Source organism: Pleurodeles waltl, chromosome 8, assembly GCF_031143425.1.
Source record: "Pleurodeles waltl isolate 20211129_DDA chromosome 8, aPleWal1.hap1.20221129, whole genome shotgun sequence".
Lineage (NCBI taxonomy): Eukaryota > Metazoa > Chordata > Amphibia > Caudata > Salamandridae > Pleurodeles > Pleurodeles waltl.
Genome location: NC_090447.1, coordinates 1,109,350,679 through 1,109,377,829, shown reverse-complemented (window position 1 = coordinate 1,109,377,829; position 27,151 = coordinate 1,109,350,679).

Below are 27,151 nucleotides of genomic sequence, written 5' to 3'. Positions count from 1 at the left end.
GCCAAGAGAAGACATTTTCTGCTCTGGATGAAGGAATGTCTGAAGCTGAGTAACACATTGTAGGGATGAAGATGATATGACTAAATTTGAAGACATGTCTAAGGAAACTGGTTTGTTAAAAAAAAAACCTTGTGAAAGAATTTGAAAACAGAAGGAACAATGTTGACATTTAAGGTACTATCAGAGTGTTGTTATTTATTGTTCCTTACTTTTTATTAATTTTTGAGATGTTAGAGCTTTCAAACACCTTTTTCTTAACACTGAATTCATCATGTTATTATTGGTGGGTCAAAAAACATTTACTTGGGAAGAGCCATAAAGTATTTATCTCAAAAGATGCCTCAAAAGCAACTGCAAGCAGATTTAAGGAATTCTTGGAGTTCACTCTCATCCTCAAACAATGAACGCCAGATATGGCCGGATACATCCATGTCTTGTGTGGTTACTTATTAAGATGGATATTACCCTTTCTTTAGTACCTGAACAACAGGAAATAATCCATCACCAAAAACAAGACAGATACAATGAATCTGCAACATAATGCAGTATCTTTAAAAGATTTGCTTTTCATTTGTTCTCTCATTTGTTCTATAATTATATTTCATGTTTTTGTGGATTGCTAATATGTTATCAGAGCTATAATGGATATCCTGTCCTCTTAACCCTTGTTTGTTTTCTTTCACAGTTTTTGATCCATGTGACATAATTATTTACCCTTGTACTATTTACCCTTGGCCTGTTCTCTGTTATGTTTCACGTTTGTGGAATGGTTGCATGAACTACCCTTGTGGTCAAGTTTTCTTTGGAAGTCTTGAATAGCTCTGTCAGATGTTTGTTTAGAACATGGTTCATAATGTGTTTTCTATCTCTTTATCTTTTCAGTATCATGTTTAGTATGTTAGAAGAGGTACTCCCCATTTTTACTTGCCGGATATAATCTATCTAAGGTTAACTTGAGAGATCTATTAGCTTTTGGCTTAAAAACTGTTAGTGTTCTCATTTGATACTGTATATTGTATTAATGTGTTCATGCTTTTCATGGTCTTTTGTTTTGGATTTTTATATATCTCTTTGTTTTGCATGAAAAGTGTAGAAGTTTTTTTTTTCCTTTGGCATATGGAGGATTCATTTTACAGGTAAAACCTTTTCATATATCACAAAATAGAATGGTAACTTAAAATGTTAAGTGTTTTAAGAATTCAGTAAACAGGCAATGAGTCCTGACTCCTCTTGCTAGACATAATGCTTAGGCAATGTTTTTACAGGAGACCCATTTATTACTGGTAGCTATTGGAAAACTAAAAAAAAATTAATGGGTTGGGGAGATTATCTGGTCATCAGACATAAACAAGAATGGCAATTTTGTACCATAAGAAACTGACTTGGATATTATCTCTCAGGAAGGAGAATTTGAGGGCAGATTGGATAAGGAAGATGTTAAAATGTATGATGTGCAATTATTGTATTATTACGACTTTTGTCATTCAAATATTACAAGCAATGCTTTCTAGAAAAATGTCTTGTCTAAAGTCATGCTATAATCCAATAATAAAGGTATAACCATTTTTAGAAATCTTCTCTCAAAATGTATTTCTAATCCCACTCAAAATACGTTTTCGAAGTTTTTTTCATAAAGTACGTTGAGATTATTTCACCCTTACTGTAGGTACTATTTCTTTTTGTCACCTGGGCACAACACACAAAGTAGAATTGATTATATTTTTAAGTAATGATTTGATTCAGACAATAATTCATGGTGAGATTGGGACAATTTTAATTTCACATCATAGACTAGTTGTAGTTTTCCTAGATATTTTGCCAAACAAAGAGAAATGTAAGAGTTGGTGTTTTAATGATTCTCTGCAGTCCGATAATGTTTTGGTGGCCCACTTTATACCTTTAATTCCAGAACATTTTGAGTTAAAATCCATAGGTGACCCTGTAGTTTGTATTTTATGGGACTTCTTTACGGTGACTGCCAGAGGCTTCACTATTAATTGTGCAACAAGAAAAAAGAAATAGACCCATACAAATTTGATAAAAGCGATTAAGAATTTGGAACCTACTTACTATGCCTTTAAAGATAACAAAGCATTTATAGAAAACCTGATAGCAGCAAAAAATAGTTTATTAGAAGATCAACTGAACAGCCTGAAGGGGCATGTGCATATTTATTAAATTGTCATGAGGCCTTGGTGGCCTGTGTTGTTTCTCCATTTTAGCCATGTGTTATATTTTACATTTTACAAGTTTTAGCTGTCTTCTCTGTTGGCAGTAACATGTTATACACTTTCTGAATGCACAATATTATTCCAAGAATACATTGTACATGTTGCTTATTTTTAATTAGCCTTTTTCTTCATATAGTCTGTACACTTTGTTCAAGACTAGATACAATGTACAAGATATCCTGGGGCTTGCGTTGCCCGCTCAGAGACAGCTTCTAACATCTAGATATATTATTGCATCAGAGCTGTGCTTCTAACACAGTGTGACTTTGATTATTTAAATAAAACACTGACTAACAAGGAACAGAGAAGCACTCTAGCTGTGACCGTGTTGGGACAAATGCTTGGTTTCACATGCAGCTCTCCTAGCACTGATCTCTCAGTTTTCAGAGAAGGATTGCCATTTGGAGAAGGCGGAGGGTCTATTCACTATGCTTTTAGTTTGGGGTTAGTGATATGATATGTAAGAATGTCTAGTAATCATTTGTCATTGTCAGACTGTTTTTTTCTTTTCACCATGTTCATAATTCTGGGAACGTTGCTTTGTTTCATCTGCTAATTATCACAGCTCATGCTCTATATGCAAGACTAAACAAATGCATTGAAAATGTATTGTGTATCTCGCTTGTGTTTGAACTTGGCATGCCTGAGTAAGACCACAAAAGGGTAAGACCTATTTCATGATTCTCTTCGGGATCAGTATGTCATGTTCAGGTTGCCGTAATCACCTTCCACCTCAGGAAGGCTAGGGGGTCAAGATGAGGCACTGTGAGCTAGCCAGGAATTAGGTGGACGGGTTCAGCCCTCACATTATGAAGTACTCTTGTCCTAATACGCAGTCCTCCTATTTTAGTTCGAAAAGCATAACAAAATATTAAGCTACATTTTATTGAGGTCAAAACAACGTTTTTTTGCTAATTATTGTAAGATAAAGAAAGACAGATTTTGGATCAAATATTTATTTAACAAACATGGAATTTAAGGGCCAAATTACGAGTTTGGTGGTCTGACTGCCAGACCGACATGTTGGGGTCCAGAAAAGACTGCCATGCCAGCTTTCCAGACCTCCCTCTTTCAAGTTACACAGGCAGGATCGCTGACCGCCAAGCAAAAATGGCAGACTTCCAGTGGTGCGCTGCCTAGTAATAGGCAGTCCGACCTCCTGTGCCATCAACACCGGGACTAACCACTGAGCTCATTACAATCACATAGTCACCATAGCAGTCCCCTGATGGTGAGTGAATGGCTATCCAAACCATGACGGTTCTCGGTCAGCAAAGTAACATACAACTGCACATTGGATGGATTTAAAAACAACACAGCTGACACACGTTGTCCAAATGGACACACCTGAAAAGGATACTACAAAGCCTACTCCTTCACAGACCACAGTCCTTTGCATTTCCACTGTTAGACACTGAAGCATGAGCACCTTATTTTCCATAAACGTCATCGATTAGGCACCCCTTTTTGTCACCACACCCATAGAACACTCTGCACATAATTCTGTCCATTCACACCCTATTGTACTTCCCCTGTTAAGTAAGTCCCTGTCACCCTTAGTTTTGTCCCACCATGTCACGTTAAAAAAATCACAGTTTTTTTGAAGATGAGATAAGGGTCATGGTGGAAGAAATCTCAAGGGTAAAGGCACAATTGTTTGGAGCCTGAGTCCAGCATACTCCTCTTAGTAGAAAATTGGAAATGTGGGTCAAGGTTGTCAACAGAGTGATTGCTGTAGGAGCACGCTGCACACAAAGGAGAACATTAGGAAGAGGTGGATGACCTCAGGGGCAAGGTTCATTCCATGGTCCCCAGGCACCAGCTGGTGGCCACGAAGTCTGGCGGTGGCCCTCCAAGTATCCTGTTAAGACAGGAATTCCTGGGTGAGTAGAGTCTGGTAAGTCACAACACAAATGATTTCACTAAAATGCAATGTCATACATGTTCTCAGCTCACCTCTACCCACTGACTTGTTCAGGTACCCCGGCAACATTCGTTACCCAGAGTATCTGAGTGGTAAGACTGTCAATGTGTATTGTTGGACCCAAAATTTCAGCTACCAAGGCCCATCAAATACCATATGTCCAAATGGTGCCTGTAAGTCTTTCAATATCAAAAAATCATCCCAGGACTAATGGTAATGTCTCAACATGTAAATGTACGCCCAACCCTAAATGTAGGCTGCATACGGAAATGTATTGCACAATATATGTATAATGTGTGTAGTACAGGGAGTGGCCTGATTGCAACTCCCAGGAGGCACTGTTTCTACAACTCCAAACACCAGCATAGTGTTCTCTTATCCAAAGACCCCTGTTGCTGGGCCTGGAGTTGACCGAACTCCGGGTAATTAAGCAGTTACAGATGGACATGTATCGGGACAGGAGGGAACAGATGGAGGCCAACAATACCAATATGGCCTCCCTAACAGGGGTGTTGAGAGACATAGACATCACCCTGAGCAGGGCTTTTCAACACCAGTCTACCCCTTCCTTTGGCCAATCAACAGCAGGCCCAGCAACATCAGTGCCAGCCACAGGGAGGAAAGCCCTGCCAGAGAAACAGCAAGGCCCAGACACCCCTGCCTCTGTAGCTGCAGATCCCCTCCCCCAAGTGGGGACATCCAGCAAAGAATCCTGGTGGTTTCGATGCCAAGACACCCACCACTGCCAGTAAAAACCTTCTTCCTTAAGGACCTAATTCGTTTGTTACACATTCACTCTGGACAGATCATGAACCTCCAACCATTTCTGGGAGGAGTACTCTGAACTTTGGACTCCCATTGGTGTAGCATCTGCTCCAATAATTTCATTCACCATGACTGACCCTATCACATTTGATTTTTTGTTGAATCATATATATTTTCTGTTTGTCATAGCTACACAATATAATCACACTTCACTGACTCTTTGTCAGATGTTTTTGATTTCTTGTTTAGCCATGTAGGTATGCCAGACCATGTAAACCTTACAATAATGATCCAAGGGCCAAATGTAGGAAACATTTTGCATGGTGCAAACAGCGAATTTTGCTGTTTGCGACATGAAAAAAGCACATCGCAATGCCTATTCCCATTTTGCGAGTCGGTAACCTGGTTACCAACTCGCAAAATGGGAATGCGAGTCGCAAATAGGAAGGGGTGTTCCCCTTCCTATTTGCGATTCGCATCGTGATGCTGAATTGCTTTGTGACCGCGAATGTGGTCGCAAAGCAATTCGCAGTTACCACCAGTGTCACACTGGTGGTAACCCTTTCGCAAAAGGGAAGGTGTCCCATGGGACCCCTTCCCCTTTCTGAATGGCCCTGGAAAAATGAAAGAAAAATGTTTCATTTTTTCATTTGTATTGCAACTCGTTTTCCTTTAAGAAAAACTGGCTGCATTACAAACAAAACAAAAAAATGCTTTATTTAAAAGCAGTCACAGACATGGTGGTCTGCTGTCTCCAGCAGGCCACCATCCCTGTGAGTGCTGCGACTCGCAAGGAGGTCGCAGATTGTGACCCACCTCATTAATATTAATGAGGTGGGTCTTTGCGACCCCCTTGTGACTCGCAGATGGTGTCAGGGACACCATCCTGCATCTGGGTTCGCAAACCCGGAATTTCGTATATCTGGCCCCAAGCTACTTGTTCAAAATTTATTATGTTGCATGTACACAATGTCCAACTCAGGATTAAAACCCTCCCACACAAACACAAACATACAAGTGTCAGTTCAAATTAAACATTCTATTATATTTTTCAGCACATAGGCTGTCAATCTGTTGGAAATCAAGAAGGATTGACTCATGCTGAGCAAATTAACATGTTGACAGGGACAGACCTTTAGACCACAGAAGGAAAGGATTTGTCAGACATTGTCATGTAGAATAGGCAAACGTTGACAATGTTTAGGTCAGCAGCTTGAGCCTAGAGGACCATCATAATCCAATGCCCATTCATCTGCTGGTATGACAGAAACAGAATTGTGATATAGGCACTGTGGTCTACATTGATGAATCACATCTAGAACTAGATACTGGTCATACAAAAAGAGTGTTTAGCCAATGTGAAGGAAATATGAATTGGTCGAAAGTTAGCACTACATAGTTCATGCTCACATGATGCATCAGGCCCACTGCAGCATACAAAACAAGTCTAATGTGAACTTCTGATCTTTCACCCAAACACTGTGCAAGCTATCTTGGCACAGATCTCATACACCCAAACTCTGTGACCTCCATTACCTAGATTAAGCCATGTCCACTTCGTATATGTCAGACCAGCATCACATACCTTCCAATGTCACAACTCTGAAATGCCCACATGAAGACGTCATAGTGAAGGTACCTGTACAATGAACAAAAGAAAGAGTACAGGCTTGAAACCATACATATGACACAAGTCACATAGCAAGCATCTGGAAAACAAAGTTCATTGCAAGGAAACTGACACAAACTGGGCAACAACATCAAGTTGGTGATGCTTCAAAAGCTATCTTGTCAAGCAGCCTTTGGCTTATTATTGCAGAGCATTAGCTTCCTAGCTATATCCAAAACACTCAACTCAAAACATTCTCACAACTACAGTTCATCATACAATCACAGTCATGCTATCATAAGACATACTTACACTCATGAGAAGTAGCTGTGGATGAGCTCTTCTCACAAGTCAGATCCTTCCCCTTCACCGCTGTCATCCTCAGTTGGAAATTCCTGATTCTCATCTGGTGACACTGCAAGCTCCCATTTCTCTGGGATGTATGGGATATTCCTCTGCAGGGCAATGTTGTGGAGCATGCAGCTTGCCACAGTGACTTGACACACTTCCCTGGGTGAGTAGAGGAGGGCTCCACCAGTCCTTTATATACACCTAAATCTGTCCTTCAGGAGCCCAAAAGCCCACTCTGCTGCCCGCCTTGTTCTTCCAAGGGATTCATTGAGGCAGACTTCCCCGGACGTAGTTAGATTCCTCAGCGGCGTCAACATTCAAGGACAGTTTGGATTTGCTGAGTCTCCTGTTGAGGAATGGTAATAAGTGAACCAATTAATCCCTCACTTGCTGATTGTAACACCAGACATTGCTCACACACAATCAGGATAGACATGACATGACCATACAACCAGGCCCTCTCTGGGTGCAATTGTGACATCAGCTGGGTTATGGTGCTGTTCCGCATTATGAAGGAATCATGGGCTCATCCCAGGTAACGGGCACACACATTTGAGATGCAGAGATCCGCCAAACAGACAACTTGCACATTGAATGGAAGTTCTTTCTGTTGTGATAGACTTATTCAGTGCCCTGTGGTGGCACCAAGCCAACATGTGTGCCATTAAAGACTCCCACCACATCTGGGAGGTGGGCAAAACCATAAAAGTCAGCCTTCACATTAGCTAAATCCTCATGTTGGGGGAACCTGATATAGCTGTCAATGTACTTCATCATTAATGAGAGGAAATTCTTCAACACAGAACTGAACATAGGTTGAGACATACCAGTAGATAGGGCAATGGTATGTTGGGAGGACCCTGTGACCAGGAAGTGCAATACTGACATCACTTGTACAATGGGTGGTATTCAGGTTGGATTACTGTTTGCTGGCATCACATCTGGCTCCAACGGATGGCATAAGTCCACTATTGTTTGCCTATCGAGGCAGTATAATTGAATTATATGCAATTGCTCCATGGTTTGAAGGTCTGGCAGTGGACAGTAGACAGGAGGTTGTCACATCCTTCCTCTCCAGGGGTACCTATGAGTGACAAGACATATTTTATAACAGTCAGTGTGTACACAGCAACATACATGATGCATACCAATAATATCATGTGACAAAGCATTTCTGACTAGATAGACATGACACACAGTACTCATCCAAGCTGGCAAATACTCAAGGGTCACTTGTGACCCCCGTGGTTGTCAACACGTGTTCATAACATGTACTTGGATGAAAATCAACTATCTGCAACACAATTACCCCTCAAAATGTGACTGCCTTTTCCAACCGCCAAAAAGACCGTAGGCGGTGGTGGATTGTGCACCACCTTCAAATGCCATCTGTGCCCTGCAGCACACTACACTGCTGGTTGTGAAGAAGGAACTACATGACAATACAGAATAAGGATGTGTGTGATGGAGCAACACATATATTGTAGGTGTGAGACAGTCTACAAAGCCAAATATAGTATTTCAGGCCACCAAAATAGTAGATGCCTGACCTACTCCACTGGACATTAGGAACCTACTGTGACCGACAGCAGAAGTCATCTGAGAGGTAGGTGGTTCAAATTGCAGCAGACACTGCCATAGGTGAACGTTGCTTCCTGTGGAGGTCGCGGACCATTGGCTGTGTCCGTCGGCAGTGATGATAGCGTTTATGATGGACGTTAATGACATGTTGTGCAAATTCACTCACTTGACTCCTGACACTGCTACCAGCAACACCTCCACTGCTTGAGCCACTGTGAGCGGCCTATGGGAGCAATCATGCCATGCCCAGCAGGTAATAGGGCCCTGCCTGCTCTCCAGAGGAGCTAGGGAGACTTGTTAATGAGGTCTATCCCTTGTAAATTCTATGCTACAGCAACTACTACTCAGTGTCGGCCAAAGGAAAGGAAGTGATGGATCACTGTCCTTAGCCATGTGTCTGGTCAAATGAATATATTGGCAGCTGCCACACAGAGGCTACTTGTCTTCAGCGTATGACAAGTGCTAGTGCCTCACTAATGTCTGTAATGTGAAGATGGCCATCATACATGTGACAGAGCATATATTGTTATGTGGGTCAGCTACAGATCAATACTTTCCCTTGGTAAATGGGGAATGTCCATTGACATGATGCATGTGCCATGACTGTTGCCAACATTCCTTTGTACCTACAAGATAGCATGTGTCCCTTTCTCTTTTGGCAAAATGTGAACACTGCTGTTTCATTCATGGACTGCCTATGTTCATGGGATAATTTCTGTATTCCTTCACATATATGTGCATGCCAACCTCTTTTTGAAATAGGAAATTTGCAATGGGGGTACATTTCATGTGGTGCCACAGACAGGAGTGTGTCACCATTCATTGTTGGCTCACACATAAACTCAGTCATCATTGCATGTCATTTAGCATGTACAACTGAAGTGGCAATGAGGGACATAACATGTATCACTAGATTATTTAGCCACAATGTGCATTTCCATGCCCTTGATGTGGCATCATGTGGGAAAGTACACTGCACATGTGTAATCAGGAAGGTGTGTAACCTGACTGATGGCATGCATCATGGAGTGTCTTGCAGTTATCTTCGAATCATATGTGTTTGGGTATACCCATTAATTCACAGACATCTGTGTTTGCAGGATCAAAATGGAGACAGTGATGTAGCTTCCCATTAAGCAACATGTTGAGGACCTTCTACTAGTACTTGCAAATCTCTGTGCCTCTCCAACATACAAAGGACTAATGGTGTCTACTGAAGCAATCAGAGTATGTCTTTGTAGGGGGTGTCAGACATTTGCCTGGGGCTTGCTGATTCATTGTGTTGTGGACTTTAGGGACATATCTCCATTTTGCTTTTAGCACATTTTGTCCACTGTGTCCATTTCCATGCCAAATGTGTAGCATGTCTGAGCAACATTAGTACTACCTCCATGACTCCATTGGGATAAATGTCACTTGGTGAAGTGTGCATTGTTTATATTTTCCAAGTATGACATGAGTATTTCAATTCACCTTCTCCAGGCTACTGCAATGGTGTAAGGAACATGTCAGGATTTTGGAGCATCATTTCTTCTTATTCTGATGTTGTGTATATGACATATAGATGTCTGTATGACCTTGTCTGGGATCTATGGGAATGAAGTTGTTATTGGGTTACTATTGTATGACAACAGGTTACTGAGGTATACTCAATAAGGAAAGCATTAAAGGTAATATGGTCTAATACTTGTGCAATGGTTACTGTGACTGCAAAACTTCAGCCAAGCAATTGTAGGTACTGAGATCCTGATTTTCCTGTGGGTAACTGTTGACAGATCAGATGGCATGAATTCATATGGCGTGGTACATGTAGGAGCCACTTTGATGTAGTTTGTTGCTGGGACCTACCTGGTGTCATGGTAATGTTTCATAATCACAGCTGTTGTTCAAGTGTGTTCAGAAACAAGTGATGACCCTCTTCCTCTTTGCATTTGCATCATCATCTCAGGTAAGCAAAGGAGACAAAGGCACAACCAAGTGGGAATCATCTAGCCACTGTACCCATGGTTGAGGCACAACCGACAAGGAGGGAACCAGTTGCCTGGAGGGTGAGAGGAGTGCCACAGAGGAGACAGGATCAATGCCTTCATCATCAGATTCTACCTCCAGGGCCACTCCCTAGTGGTGGCAGACCAATCAGGACATACTCCTCTACCATCTTTGTCCACCACCCTCCATGTGGCTCCCCATCCATTTGCCTGTGCCCGCTCACCCAAATGGATGCGCCTCTCCTTTGCCGCAGGCACCTCCGCCCAGGCCGTGTTACCCCTGCTGCCCTGAATGATGAGGCTATTGACCTCCTGAGGAGCATCTCTGTGGGACAGACTGCCATTGTAAATGCCATCCAGGGGTTGGCTAGCCAACTTCAGCAGACCAATGCTTTCTTGGAAGGCATTCATAGTGCCATTTCTGGACTACAGTGATATTTTCAGGCTCTAGCCTCCTCACTGATGGCAGCCAGTCACCCCCCACATTTCAAGCACACAGACACATCTGCATGCACCCACCTCAACACACACAAGCAGTACACATTGACACAAACATCACAAGACACATCAACATTCAGCACTCACCATACACCCACCACTCCACCAGATACCCCCACTACCCCCACCAACCCATATATCACATCCAGCATACACATAGGTACCACCACAACAGCCAGTGATACATCCACCGTCCCCGCAGACACCACCCCAACACACACGGACACATCCATCACATCTACCATACCTGCAGACACTAACCCAACACACATTCGCATCCACCACATCCACCATACCCACAGACAATACCCAAATACCCACAGATACATCTACCACATCCACCATACCCACAAACAACACCCCAACAGACACATCCACATCCACCACCCCATCACCCAGCACCTCCACCTCCACCTCCCAGCCCCCCAAGACATTCAAACACCCACACTCACACAGACAAGTCACAACCCAAACAGAAGCATGCCTCACACATGCACACACCAAAGACATCTACAGCCACACACCAGACAATCACTGTCTCAACCTCCAACCACTTCTGATGACCATCCACATGCTAAAAAGGAGAGTTTCCTTTTCAACCTTGCCCTTTCCTTTGTTACCTCAAAAGCCCCTCCAAAGCACATGAGGTACCTACCCACATCCCTTCTCATCCCTTCCACATCCAAGTCCTCCCCTGTCACACCTGCCCCCTGCAAGCACTCATACTTCCCCCCAAGAAGGAGCCAGCCCCTCCAAAGAAACAGTCCACCCCTCACAAAACCAAACACACCCATCCCAAATCCGCCCCCCAGGATAATCCCTGAGGTGTATGTGTGCTGACTTGATGCCCCTTCCTGTGGAGGTTCCATGACAGTGATAGGAATCAAGTGTGGGCACAGTACTTTCCATAGACTTTCAAATGCACTAGGCAATGGCCTTTGCTATTATGCATTTTCAGTTAATAAACCCAAGTTGTTGTTTTTTTGGGTACACATTTGTCCTGCAATTTCGGCAATTTCTGTTCTACTGTTACGTTGTTCCTGAGAAACTTGTGTTGTATGCCTACAGTTGTGTGTGTTTCATCCTGCTTGTTGATCTATTTGCTGTTGTTTGCAATATCTGACTGCTGGTGTTTCCCAAGACAAAGGTAGATGTTCACTGCCTGGATACTTGGGTGTTATTCCAAATGGGGTGTTGATGCATTGTGTTTTGTTTGGTATGGAAGTATTTCATCTTGTGTGGTCTAATGTGAGCATGCATGGTGTTAGGCTTGTCCCCCTGAAATGGATTGTAGGTTTGTCTCATGTGTGGCAGCTTGAGTTTACTTTGTGCAGCCGTGGAGAGTGTTCACTTGTTCTAGATTCCTTTGCAATTGATTGTGCATGTGTACATTTTGCCGGGTGAAACTTGTAGCTACTTCATCTAGATGTGTGACCCAGGCTGTTGTGGTTATATGTGCTCTCGTGCCTTGCACTTCCACATTATGCAGATGGGCATACCACTTGGCTTTGGTATTGTTTGTCCCTGAGATACCTGAAGGGTCAGTTACTGTGCAAATGTTGTTTTAGGGGCTTGAGCAAAGTATAATGTATTGCAGGCCAGCATACTTTCATGAGTGCTCCTGATGCTCCCATCCCTATTGTGCAGGTTTTATTTGAATGTGAGCTTTGAATAGTTGTCTCGCTGACTATTGTGCATCACATTGTCCTTCCATGGTATTGCAATATGGGTGATGTGAGGGTCCATTGCAGGGCTGTGTCATGGGAGGGGTGTTTGTGTTCCATGAAACAGCCATACATATATGTGTTGAATCTGATGACAGTCCATGGCATGTGTGCAATGTGAGGGTGTCAGTTATATTGGTAGATGTGATTTGGTTGTTTTATAGCTGTTGTGTGACACTATGTTGTGTATACTTCACTCTCCCTGTGATTAAGATGTGCAGCTATGTTATTTTGTGTAGTGTGGCAGTGCAGTGTGAGTGCCCTGCCCAAAGGGGGCCTTTAATGGCTGTGAATGTGTCCTTCTTTGTGAATGAATCCAGCTGTGGACACAGTGTCAAGTGTACTTGGTGCCTGTAGCGTGGGCCCTGTATCATGTGGATGACGGGTGCAATGATCAGTTTTGAAGGTTAATGTCAAAAGTAGGCATATGTACATAGCATTGGTTGCATCCATGGCAGCCTGGATTTTGGGCTTCACGAGCAGCGGCAGGACATGTGTGATGGGCACCATGGTGACACAGGATGTTTAACACTGTCTACACGTGAGTTTATACTCTGTTACCGCCTACTGGGACGCGGTGGGCAATATCATAAGGAATCTGGCTGAAACACTGGCTCTGTCTGCCTCCTTGGCCTGCCTCGTCACCAAGGCAGTTTTTTCTACCTGACAGTGTCAGTGGAACCGCAGCAGTCTTTTCATGACAGGCTTGCCAAGATCATAATACAGTGGTCCGACCGCCAAGCCAATGGCAGTCAGACTGTCACACCTCCATTTTAGTGCACAAATCACCAAACTCGTAATTCTAAGTTTTTAAGGAGAAACATATTTCAATTTTTTTGCAGATAATTGTAACAAATTATATATATCATAGGAAAAATCTCCGGAGTTGGAATAAAATAGGTCTTTTAGTGACCTTCTTCAGAAAAAAGTGGTTTGTTGACTGATTTCACTGATGTAGAATAACAGTTAGATACATCTGAAATATGCTGAGTTATTATTAGGCTTCTGAAGGAGAATTCTCAGGACTAGATAGTTCTACAGTGGAATTTCTTTTACAATTTTTGAAACTTCTAATGCCTAACCTTTCTGCTTGTTACAGTTATTTTCTTTCAATTGGGTACGCTGAATGTACGTTCACTGAGGACATGCTTTATTTAATTCTGAAAAATGATAGTGATCCCTTTTATTCTAAAAATCACTTCTCCTTTTACTGATTAATATTGGCTATAAGCTTTTTTCAAAATCTTTGGCTTTACACATTGAAAAGGTTCTTCCGGAATTGATAGGCCCTGCACGAACAGTCTTTGTTAAAACTCTAGGTATGTTAGCTAATGCAAGAGGTTTCTTTTAAGTTATACATGGGGCTTCCAAGAGAAAAGAATCTATGCCTAACCTTACACATCAACAAATATTATGATTGGATCAATTTGGATTTTATGTACAAAGCTCTCCTATGCATAATTTTGGTTCTACCAAACTAAGGTACATTTAATTATTGTATGCATTCCCTAGAATTTATTCTGTTAATAGAGTTTTGTCTTCCCATTTTCCATTGTAAGGTAGTACACAACAGTGTTCCCTTTTATCTGCTTTGCTGTTCATTCTGTCTTTGTAATCTTTTTGCAAGACAACAAATAGGACAAAAACTACATAGTATGTTCACCTCTGGGCATAAATACAAAACGAATCACATGAAATTTACAGGCTATGTGATGACATTTTGTGACATATATCTAAACCAGGAAAGTGATCGACATGTTTCTTTCTATTATTGTCAAAAATTTCTGTTTGTTTCATGTTATAAATTGAATAGACTCTCTACGGGGGACTACTAATCCCAACTGCCCGAGGTGTCTGGAAGCGGGGCCAGCAGATGTCCACACCTGCCGCTGTTGTCTCAGCGCTACAAAGTTCATGCAGAGTTCTGGTGCACAGGTGACTTTGCCTACAGAAAACTAGAAGTCCCAACTGCCTGAGGAGTCTGGAGGGGGGCTATTTACTGCATGACCTGCAGCTGTTCTCTCTGCACTACAAATCATAATTGGAGGTCCTACTCTGCGGGTGACTTTGTCTTCAGTGGACTATGAGCACCACTGCCCGAAAAGTCTGGAGACGGGGCCGGCAATGGTCCACACCTGTTGCTGTTCTCTCTGTGCTACAGAGTGCATTTAGAATTCCCCTTGCATGGGTGACTTTGCCTATCAAGGACCATGAGCCCCAACTGCCCAAGTAGTCTGGAGGTAGGGCCATTAACCGTCCAGACCTCCAACTGTTCTCACAGCACTTTAAAGTGCATTTGGAGGTTCTTCTGCATGGGACATGTGCGGGTCATGCCCAGGCAAAGCTGTGCCAAGTGTGGTCCAGTCCTGTGGCCATCAGCACCAAGAAGAAGCAGCGCAGGGCCACTCCCCTTGGTCTGTTCACCTGGTGTTGTGCTATCTACATCGACTTGGTCAAGAGACCCTTCATTGTGCAAGGGACTGGGAGCTAGTGGATTTGTTCCAACTGGTAGCAGAGTACTTAAGGTTGCTCTAGTCCACTCCAGGTGGTTGCTTCAGGAGCTCCTCACAGACAACAACAGTGTTTTCGCTGGAACTGTGAGTGGGACCTTGGCCTGCTTGGGGGGATTAGGTATACTTTTATGGGGGGGCTTTATTGGGGATCTTGCCAAGTGGTTTTGTTTGTGCTGGGGGTTTGTGGGCATCTAGTTTTTATGGGGTGTTGGGCATATAGCGCTATTAGACAACATAAACAGAAAAGCAACCACGCCTAGATCAGTACCACCTAGTTCTGCTCCTTGACTCTCCAGAATTGAAGGTTTTTTAAACCATGCTGTTGTGGCTGAAAAGAGCCCTCTATCTACTGCAGTGCGGGATTTCTGGTGAACCAGGTTCTGCTGTTGTGGCCTTAATGGGTACTACCTCTCCCACAAGTGACTGCCTGAATCAGAGTAGGTGGGGCCTGTGTCCTGGTTTTCTTAGGCCACGTGCTGAACAGCCCACTCCACCTACTGCAGCACGGGACATCTGGTGAGCCGGGTTCTGCTGTTGTGGTCTTGCTGGGGACTACATGCTCCACAACTGACTGCCCGTCTGCACCCGTCTGTGGTCGTTCAAGGCTGGGCCACCCCTCTTAGCTCGATCATCCGGTACATGCACATTTCATTACAGTAGGAAGTTTGTTACTTTTTTGGAGTTAGCAAGGCTAGGCCAGCATTCCTGTATGATTATGGCTAAATGGAAAGTTATCCAAAGGCATAGATTGGAAACGTATAATGGGGTGGAGGTCAGTTTATGCCATTGCTAATTATCTAACTGACGCTGTGGGACTGATTGAAAATGAAATACATAACATGGAGGATAAGCTACCCACAACTAAAAAAGTGACAAATATGACTCTTGCTAGTGTATCTGTAGAAATTAAGACCTATGGGTCATGCTTTCAGTGCAAACTTAGTAAAGCCAATCCATGTCCCCTGTGTCTTGAATCTGCCAGTCAAAATATTGGAATCATCAATTATCTTGGACTCAATTTCTCCATCACCAAAAAGGAGTAAGCAACCTGACCAAGTACCCAAAATTAATCTAATTCCTTAAAAAAAAACATATGGTACCAAGAGTTAGCGTTTGCCAAAAATTATAGGAATATAGAAGGTCGGGAAAACGATCCAATTATAAAAACTTTGAAGCGCTGTTAAATGAATTATACTCAAAGCTGGAACTGATTGAATGTAAGGTCTTGCAGGAAATTAAGGAGATGAAGGAGAGGGTCGCCATACTCAAGACCAATTGAAATGCTGCTTTGAGCACCACTGAGATAAATGTTATGATACCCGAAGAGAGTTCCTCTACAAAAATTCATAAGCCTATGATATCTGACCAATGGGTCTCTGCAGCTGTAGCCAGTGTGAAAAGCAACTCATGAAAACAAAGTGCTGGTTCTAGTGAGAGAGCAGACAGGGAGCCCAGTACTACAGTATATATTTCAGTGTGGGAGAATAATGATCAGGACAAAATATGCCAACTCAAGCCAAATATCATGCACCTGCCCCGTGATGTTGCTCACTATGTCATTGTCCTAAAAGACCTGCCAAAACTTGAGCTAAGGGCTAAACATAATTTGGATAGCTTAAAGAATGAGGTGGTCTATTGGATGGCTAATAAAAGATACAATTGAAATTACCTATATAGCAAGATCATCATGGTAAGGAGGGCACATTTGGTAGGGCATGGTCTGGAAACGGTGATTGTGTGACAGTTAATTTCCAAAATCCCACTGTGGTACAAGTCCAACTTTCCATTTTCCATCATAACCAGCAATATCAATGACATGGGAAGAAAAGGATTTCTGCTGCACATTTCTACAGGCCACCAGACTATACTCAAAGATCCCAAGGATAGATAGCAATAAATGATCAGGGCAACCCTCGGTTAAATGATCGAGTGATTTGCCCCACTCTCAACCCTTGATGATCAAGACTGATGTCAGATGAAGAACAATGAGAGAGGTGATACCAGCCTTTCAGCTACTGTAAGAAATGGACAGGTGGCTAAGAAGCCCACAGTAAGGTCTCTTTTTTCAACTCAAACACTAACGCTAAGTTCTTGTAACATCACAGGTGTTAAAATTAAGTTGCAGAATGAGTGGCAAGATAATATTCATAAGGCAGACCTGTTGTGCCTCCAAGAAACATGACATGTTGATTAGTTTGCAAGTAATGGCTACATCACAATTATTATCTGAGCTATTCTATCAGACCACGGGTGAGCAAAGGGCAGATCAGCGGTATTGGGTATTGGTTTCAACTATAGCCCATGTGATTATAAAAATGACTTTTATTTATTCCCCCTTTTGTGGTGCTCTTACAGACTGATATGAGATTACCTATTGCTTTAATAAATCTTTATATAGCTCACGACATGAGGTTGTATGGGTGTTTGATGAAGAGCTAGAAAAATGTATAAAGGGCATTGCCGGGGAATGTCTACTAATTTGGGCAGGAGATTTCAATATTAGTCCCTGTAATTGTTCAGTTACAGGATCATGTGGTTATATAAATCCCAAAGGTAACAACCAGCCACATTTTTGCCACAACAGGTATGGTGACAGTATTAATGAATTACTCTATAGGTATAATTTAGAGCTACTGAGCCAGTGTTGGAAAGTCCCCCTGCCCACCACCCATGGTAATAGGAATAGATTATATATTGTTCACATTATGCTTTCAGCAAATTGTGCAATTATTTGGTTCATTTGTGGTAGATGTTACTTGTTTCCATGACCATTCTCAACTTATGTTAATACTGTCTTTAACCACTAAACACCATGAAGGACCCCAGATGTCTGCTTGTACAGATATTGCAAAAATAAATGGGGTTATCTTGAAATGGACAGGGATTAATGAACCAGCCCTCCTTGAAAAAGTGGTAAAAAAACAAGGAGGAGTTTATGATGTGCACTGAATTAGGCACCACAGGATTGCCTCTGCTATCTCAAATAATCTAAAAAAGTCCAATTTAAGTATTAAGAAAGAAAGTCAGGGTTGGTTTAATCGCCACTGAACCAAAGCAAATCACAAATTAAAAAAGGCCCTCCAACGATCACCAAGGGCTAAAGTGGAAATTAAGGGGAATATTTACAAACCCCTTGTGCCTCTTAGTGTTGCCACCGCATTTTTCTTTTTGATGCTATGGGGATGCCAAACAGGCCCCCACCTTGCACCATATTTACAAAGTGCCTCAATGCTAGCACTGCACCACTTTATAAAGCCTTCCACCACATTATGGCCCTCATTACAACCCTGGCGGTCGGTGTTAAAGCAGCGGTAAGGCCGCCAACAGGCCAGCGGAAAAAAAATGGAATCACGACTGTGGCAGAAACCGCCAACAAAGACAGCCACTTTAACACTCCGACCGCCACGGCGGTACAAACAAACAGCTTGGTGGTCACCGCCAACAGACAGGCGGAGGACAATGTCCCGCCCACAGTATCACAACCTACCAATCCGCCACCTTTTCTGGGGCGGATTCACCGTGAACAAAAACACGGCGGAAACAGGACTTCGAAGGGAAAACGCTCACCTCAACACACCCCACGAGGAATCCGGACGCCATGGAACCGTCACTCCAGATCCTGCCAGCCCTTATCTTCTTGCTCCTCTACCAGGAGCACGAACGCCAGCGGCGAAGACCACGGTGAGTACTGCACCTACGACACAGGGGAGGGAAAAAACAAGGACACACACACACGCAACACGCAACACGCAACAACCCCATCCCCTCCCTCACCCATGACAACACACACTAATACAGCATGATACATCACAGTTACACCTCCCAACCCCCCCCGGGAAGAATGCAAGGACAAAAGGAAATGAGTGTAACCATTGTAATATATTAAAATCCAGTACGCAAAAATATATATATATATATACACTATAAACAAAATATACACCAAGAATATTAGTCCAGGTAGTGCTCTATTGAAGTCCGTGGAACACTGGGCCCACACGGTATGGGCGAGGCCCACACTCAATCCCCGAAATGACGGAGAGAACACTGCAGGGGCATCAGATAGCAATAAAACAGGCACCTCGGGGGAAGGGAAAGGGGGGGCACCTCAGCCGGTTGAGTTCACGACGCCAAATCCACGAGGGGGCCACATGCCCACTGTTCCATCCTGGGGAGTGCAAAGCCACAGTCTCTCAAGTCTCTCCAGTGGGTGGTTTGCCCACTGTTCCATCCTGGGGAGTGCAAAGCCACAGTCTCTCAAGTCTCTACAGTGGGTGGGATGCCCACTGTTCCATCCTGGGGAGTGCAAAGCCACAGTCTCTCAAGTCTTTACAGTGGGTGGTTTGCCCACTGCTATATCCTGGGGAGTGCAAAGCCACAGTCTCTCAAGTCTCTCCAGTGGGTGGTTTGCCCACTGTTTCATCCTGGGGAGTGCAAAGCCCCAGTCTCCCCAGTCTCTCCAGTGGGTGGTTTGCCCACTGTTCCATCCTGGGGAGTGCAAAGCCACGGTCTCTCAAGTCTCTCCAGTTGGTGGTTTGCCCACTGTTCCATCATGGGGAGTGCAAAGCCACAGTCTCTCAAGTGGATAACAGTCTCCACTGGTTCTGGAGGGGGCATTGTGCCCAGAGTGCTTCATCCTGCCAAGGACAGAGGTAGTGGATGTTTTTCTCCACTGGTTCTGGAGGGGGCTTTGCGCCCAGAGTGCTTCATCCTGCCAAGGACAGAGGTAGTGGATGTTTTTCTCCACTGGTTCTGGAGGGGGCTTTGTGCCCAGACTGCTTCATCCTGCCAAGGACTGGGGTAGTGGATGTCTTTCTCCACTGGTTCTGGAGGGGGCTTTGTGCCAAGAGTGCTTCATCCTGCCAAGGACTGAGGCAGTGGATGTCTTTCTCCACTGGTTCTGGAGGGGGCTTTGTGCCCAGAGTGCTTCATCCTGCCAAGGACAGAGGTAGTGGATGTTTTTCTCCACTGGTTCTGGAGGGGACTTTGTGCCCAGAGTGCTTCATCCTGCTCGTGACGGACTCAGTAGCGTCAGTGCCCTTGGCGCTCATGGGCCAGCGGTGCTTGTTGCGGCGGTGTCATTGGCAGCGGTGCTTGTTGCGGTGGTGCCCTGTTTAGCGGTACTTGTGGCGGCGGTGCCCTGTAAATCGGTGCTTGTGGTGGCAGTGCCCTGTTCAGCAGTGCTTGTGGCGGCGGTGCCCTGTTCAGCGGTGCTTGTTGCGGTGGTACCTTGTTCAGCAGTGCTTGTTGCGGCGGTGCCCTGTTCAGCGGTGCTTGTGGCGGTGGTGCCCTGTTAAGCGGTGCTTGTGGCGGAGGGGTCCTTTGCAGTGACTCAGCTGGTGGTGGTCCTGTCTGGCCCAGCGGGGCTGGTGCTGACTGTCCTGCCTGGCCCTGTGGGGCTGGTGCTGGCGGTACTGTCTGGCCCAGCGGGGCTGGTGCTGGCGGACCTGTCCTGGACAGCTGGGCTGGTGATGGCGGTGGTCTCCTGGGCAGCGGGGATGATGGCAGTGGCTTCCTGGGCAGCTGGGCTGGTGCTGGCGGTGGCCTCCTGGGCAGCGGGGATGATGGCGGTGACCTCATGGGCAACAGGGCTGGTGCTGGTGGTGGCCTCCTGGGCAGCGGGGATGATGGCAGTGGCCTCCTGGGCAGCAGGGTTGGTGCTGGCTTCCTAGGCAGCGGGGATGATGGTGCTGGCCTCCTGGGCAGCAGGGCTGGTGCTGGCGGTGGCCTCCTGAGCAGCGGTGATGATGGCAGTGGCCTCCTGGGCAGCGGGGATGATGGCGGTGGCCTCCTGGGCAGCAGGGCTGGTGCTGGCGGTGGCCTCCTGGGCAGCTGGGCTGGTCCTGGCGGTCCTGTCCTGGGCAGCAGGGTTGGTGCTGGCGATGGCCTCCTAGGCAGCAGGGATGATGGCGGTGGCCTCCTGGGCAGCAGGGCTGGTACTGGCGGTGGCCTCCTGGGCAGCGGGGATGATGGCGGTGGCCTCCTGGGCAGCAGGGCTGGTGCTGGCTGTGGCCTCCTGGGCAGCTGGGCTGGTGCTGGCGTTGCTGTCCTGGGCAGCTGGGCTGGTGCTGGCCTCCTGGGCAGCGGGGATGATGGCGGTGGCCTCCTGGGCAGCTGGGCTGTTGCTGGCGGGGGCCTCCTGGGCAGCCGGGAGGATGGCGGTCTTCTCCACCGTGCTGTTCTTCCCAGACTTGCTGACTTTCTTGTGGCCCTTCCCCACCTTGGAAGGTGTTGCAGCTGACTCCACACTCCCACCTGTACCCCTGGGAGTGGCTTTGGTGGCTGGAGTCTTCCCCCTCGTGAGGTGGATGGCTGTTGGGTAGGTGTGTACCAATGTTTGTGTATCTTGGGAGGTGGCTTCACAGACACACTGGGAGAGGGCGCAGGGGACGTGTGAATGGCAGTGGGGGTGGTGACTGCACGTGAGCGGGGTGTGGTGGTGTGTGTGCTGGTGATGGAAGTAGAGGCTGTAGATGTAGTGCATGCAGGTGTGAGTGGAGACAAGACTGGAATGGAGGAGGGAGACAAGGAGGAGGGGGACACAGTGGAGGCAGTGGATGTTGCCTGAGCTTCCCTTGTGTGTTGACATGTGTGCATGCTGGTCTGTATGTGTGCTTGTGATAGGCTGGGGTACAGGGGATTGGGTCTGGGTGGAGTAAGTTGGAGGGGGGAGGCTAGAGACAGGGACAATGGCTGCCATCAGTGCTGAGGCCAGATTCTGAAAAGCTTGCTGAAGGGCCGCCTGACCAGAATGAATGCCCTCCAGGAATGCATTTGTTTGTTTCAACTGCCTTTCTGCACCCTGGATGGCATACAAAATGGTAGCCTGCCCAACAGTGAGGGACCTGAGGAGGTCAATGGCCTCCTCACTGAGGGCAGCAGGGGTGACTGGGGAAGGGGCTGAGGTGCCTGGGGCGAATGTGATGCCCACCCTCCTGGGTGAGCGGGCACGGGGCAAAGGCTGAGGGGCTGCTGGGAGGGTGGTGCTGGTAGGGGGGGTGGTGGCTGTACCTGTAGATGCAGGGGACACAGATGTTGCCGCCACCACAAGGGAGCTCCCATCGGAGGACGAGTCCGTGTCACTGGTGTGAGCTCCTGTCCCCGCCGTGGAGCTCCCCTCACCCTCCGTCCCACTGGTGAACTCTGAGTCCGCTGTCTCGCCCTCCAGGGCCATGTGGGATGCAGCTCCCTCCTGCTCCGGTGCCACTGCTCCTCTGCCTGATGATACCAAAGCACACAAGAACAGGGAGACCACAAAAAGGGGGCAGGATGACAGAAGAAAGAAATGTTGAGGGCATGACAGACACAGAAGCCCCCTGCACTACGCTGCACACTTGGGCTCCACTGTTCAATCCCTGGGGCATGGCCTACAAGGCTGTGGCCGACATCTGCACACATGGATGACACAGAAGCCTAACTAGGTGTACTTGGCACTGTACACAGGTGGGGTGGGGTGGCACAGGGTCTGCCAGAACAAGGGGACCTAACTAGCACACTCGCCCTGGCCTAGGGAAACCCACAGACCACCTCCCCCACCCAGACACCTCCACTGCGCACAAAATCAGCAGAATTAGAGTGTACTCACCCCCTTGTGGCTGCTGTGATGCCCTCAAGCGCCCATCCAACTCCGGGTACGCCACCGCCAGGATCCTGAGCATCAGGGGGGTCATGGTGCGACGGGCACCCCTCCCACGTTGGGAGGCCATCCCCAGCTGGGCCTCCATCTTCTTGCTCCAGCGGCGAATGTCCTCCTATCTCTTACGGCAATGGGTGCTCAGTCTGTGATAGACCCCAGGGTCCGGACGTCCTTGGCGATGGCACGCCAAATATCCTTTTTCTGGTGGGCGCTGACCTACATGAATTGTACAGGGGGTAAAGAAAAGTTATTACCAACTGCACCATCACAGTCATTGGTCCCCATCCCTACCCTTGCCATGTGGCACATGCACTCACCGTCGTTTCATGCACGCCTCAATCCCCCCCATCTTTCATCCACCCCACTCCACACAGGCATAGCCCATACAGCATGCTCCCAGTGTACTTACCTGATTGTCTGGAGAACCGTAGAATAGCGTGTACTGGGGGAGGAACCCATCCACGAGTTTTTCCAACTCCTCCGCTGTGAAGGCAGGGGCCCTTTCCCCAGACGCACAAGCCATTGTCTCTTCCAGACCGAGGTCACAGCAGCAGATGCAGTGTAGGTCCTCTCCTGTCGAAGATCAGGTATCGAGTGATTGAGCAGATAGAAAATGTCGGTTACGTCCGCGGCAGTGCGTACCGTCACTGCCGGCATACATCGTCATTGGCTCCTGGGACCCATAGGGTCCAATGTTAACCAATGCAGAAGTGCGCCGTGGTCTTCTACCGCCTACTGCAACGGTGTACAGCGCCAGTGCAGTTACCTCACATCCCATTGTCCCACTTTACAGGTCAGGCAGCTGCCATTTCAGGGGCCCACATGGCTTAATTTTTAACTGCGTCACACATACCTAGGCCTTGCCTCAACACTCATACAGGCCAAATTTCGGATTATGATTCAAGTTCTGTGTAAGCTGTGGGTACGTACCTCTGAGTTGGTTGAATCTGTGCTCGTTGTTGTCCTTCATAGGCACCGTCCCCTGGTACATGTGAGGAGATGGTGGCATCCTCCGGTGTACAGACCGCTGGTGGACCTGTCGACAATGGAGGAAAGACAGGTGATCATCGCCTACAGGCTTGATCGTGCCACAATCCTGGAACTGTGTGCCCAGCTGGAGCCAGACCTAATGTCAGCTATCCGCCATCCCACAGGAATCCCCCCTCAAGTGCAGGTGCTGTCAGTACTCCATTTCCTTGAAAATGGGTCATTTCAAACAACAGTGGCCATAGCATCAGGGATGTCCCAGCCTATGTTTTCCAACGTGTTGTCCAGAGTGTTGTCTGCCCTGCTGAAACACATGCGGAGCTACATCGTTTTCCCTCAGGTGGAGGAGGATTTGCCTACAGTGAAAGGTGACTTCTATGCCCTGGGACATATCCCCAACATCATAGGTGCCATTGATGGGACACATGTGGCTTTGGTACCCCCCGCAGGAGTGAACAGGTGTACAGAAACTGGAAGAGTTATCATTCCATGAATGTGCAGATGGTGTGTTTGGCAGATCAGTACATCTCCTATGTGAATGCCAAATTCCCAGGCTCAGTGCATGACGCTTACATCCTGCAGAATAGCAGCATCCATTATGTGATAGGTCAACTCCAGAGGCACCGTGTGTGGCTATTAGGTGAGCACCTGGAAGCAAGTCAGTGGGAATGGTTGTCTGGGGATATCCCTACAGGTTAGTGTGTGTCGAACAGTTGTCCCTCGCCATTTGCAGGTGACTCTGGTTACCCCAACCGTTCATGGCTACTGATCCCAATGAGGAATCCCAGGACAAGGGCAGAGGAACGCTACAATGAGGCCCATGGGTGAACTCGGCGGATAATCGAGCGGACCTTCGGCCTCCTGAAGGCCAGGTTCAGGTGCCTCCATATGACAGGTGGATCCCTATTCTACTCACCAAAGAAGGTGTGCCAGATCATCGTGTCCTGCTGTCTGCTTCACAACTTAGCTTTGCGACGACAGGTGCCTTTTCTGCAGGAGGATGGTCCAGATGGCGGTGTTGTTGCAGCTGTGGAGCCTGTGGACAGTGAAGACGAGGAAGCAGAAGAAGAGGACATCGACAACAGGAACTCAGTGATCCTGCAATATTTCCAGTGAGACACAGGTAAGAATACAAACCTGCCTACTACATGTACTTTAACACTACTACCTCTCTACTGTCTGTTGTTTTCACCCAGTGTATGGTCACTGAGTTGTCACTTTCCCTTACGATTTCACAGATGTGGGTCCCACTGTGTGACATCTGCTCTGTTTCCTCATGGACTAGAGCTGTGTGACATGGGTATGTTGACATTACATTTGAAAGAGCATTTTGACATTGTAATTGCTAATACACTTATTCAAAATCACAGACTGACTCCAGATTGTTTTGTGCTTCAAGGGTGTTTATTGAAGTGCTAAATATTGGAGAGGGTTGTAAAATGGTGAGGGGTGATGGTGGAGGAATGTCCATGGCAGAGTCAAGTCTATTAGTCTCACAGGTGCATTGCCCAAATGGGCATAGGAAGTGGAGCTGGGGCAGTTTGAGGATGGACAGGGTGACAAAGTGGGACAGAAAGATGACATTCAGGGTGGTCTCATTTCTTGGCAGGTGTCTTGGCATCATTCTCTGTCTTTGTCCTGGATCTCAGGGACCGTTTGCGGGGTGGTTCTCCCTCTGCAGGGGGTGAGGTGCTGATATGGTGGTCCTGTGCCGGGGCATCCTGTCCACTAGCGCTGGCGGAGGTGGTGGGAAGTTCATTGTCCAGGCTAGTGTAATTGGCCACTTGTTGTGCCACAGTGCCCCTCCTGGTGTTGAGTACTTCCTTCAGCACCCCTACGATGGTGCCCAGGGTGGAATTGATGGATCTGAGTTCCTCCCTGAAGCCCAAATACTGTTCCTCCTGCAGGCGCGGGGTCTCCTGAAACTTGGCCAGTACCGTTGCCATCGTCTCCTGGGAGTGGGCCTTGTGGAGAGTGGGTTCCCTTGGCCTGTCTTCCCCCTGTCGCACAGCAGCCCTCCCAGTTCCCCTATGTTCCTGGGCCTCCGTCCCCTGGACCGTGTGCCCACTACCACTGCCCCCAGGTCCCTGTTGTTGTTGGGGTGGTGGGTTAGCCTGGGTTTCCTGTAGTGGTGGACACACTGCTGATTGACGTGTCCTGGGGACAGAGGTATGGGCCCACTGGGTGGGTGCTGTGCTGGTGTTTCCAGAGGGGGGAAGCTCTGTGGTGGCCTGTGACTGTGTGAGGGGAACCGACTGTCCAGAGGTCCCCAATGGGCCATGCTGGTCATCTAGATCCAGTTGGACAGAGCTGCTGTCATCACTGTGGGCCTCTTCTGTTGGTGGTGTGGACATGTGTGGACCCTCCTGTCCGGTGACGTTTGGTAGGGGTCCTGCAGGGGTATAAAAGGATGTTTATTACATCTGTGTGTGAAATAGGTGGGTGACCGTGTACCCCAGTGCTTGCATTCCTGTGTGGGACCTTGTGTGATCGTGGTTTAGGGGGGTGTATGGGTATGTGCAGTGGCCATGCTTTGGTGATGGGTGTCCATGCTTTGTTGTTGCATGCAGGGCTTGGTGTTAGAATGTGTGGTTTGTGATGTTGGGACATTTGTGAGGAGTTGGAGTGATGGGGGTGAGGGTGGGGGTATGTGATAGCATGCAAGTAGGGTGGGGGATGTAATAGAGTCCATTCCTCCATCTACTCTTGCGAGGCCCTCAGGATGCAGAATCGGCAAGACTTGCTCCTCCCATGTTGTTAGTTGTGGGGGAGGAGGTGGGGGTCCGCCGCCAGTCCGCTGAAGCGCAAGGTGGTGTCTTGAGACCACGGAATGCACCTTCCCCCGGAGGTCGTTCCACCTCTTCCTGATGTCATCCCTATTTCTTGGGTGCTGTCCCACTGCGTTGACCCTGTCCACTATTCTTCGTCATAGCTCCATCTTCCTAGCTATGGAGGTGTGCTGCACCTGTGATCCGAATAGCTGTGGCTCTACTCGGACGATTTCCTCCACCATGACCCTGAGCTCCTCCTCAGAGAACCTGGGGTGTCTTTGCCATGCCATGGGGTGGTGTGGGTGATGTGTGGGGTGGTGTGTGTAGTGACAAGTGGGGTGATATTTAGTGGTGTGTTGTGTGAGGTGCGTGGAAGTTCTGTCGGTGATGGCATTGTGTGCTAGTGGATGCTTGGTAGTTGTTTGTGGTGTCTCTCTCTGGCCTTCTCTCTGTAATTTTGTTGTAGGGGTTTGTGGGTGATGTGGGTGTGTGTTTTATATTGTAATGGGTGTGTTGGAGTAGTGTGTGTATGTGTATCAGGTGTGTGTATTTTGAATTGTCCAATGTGGCTGTGTT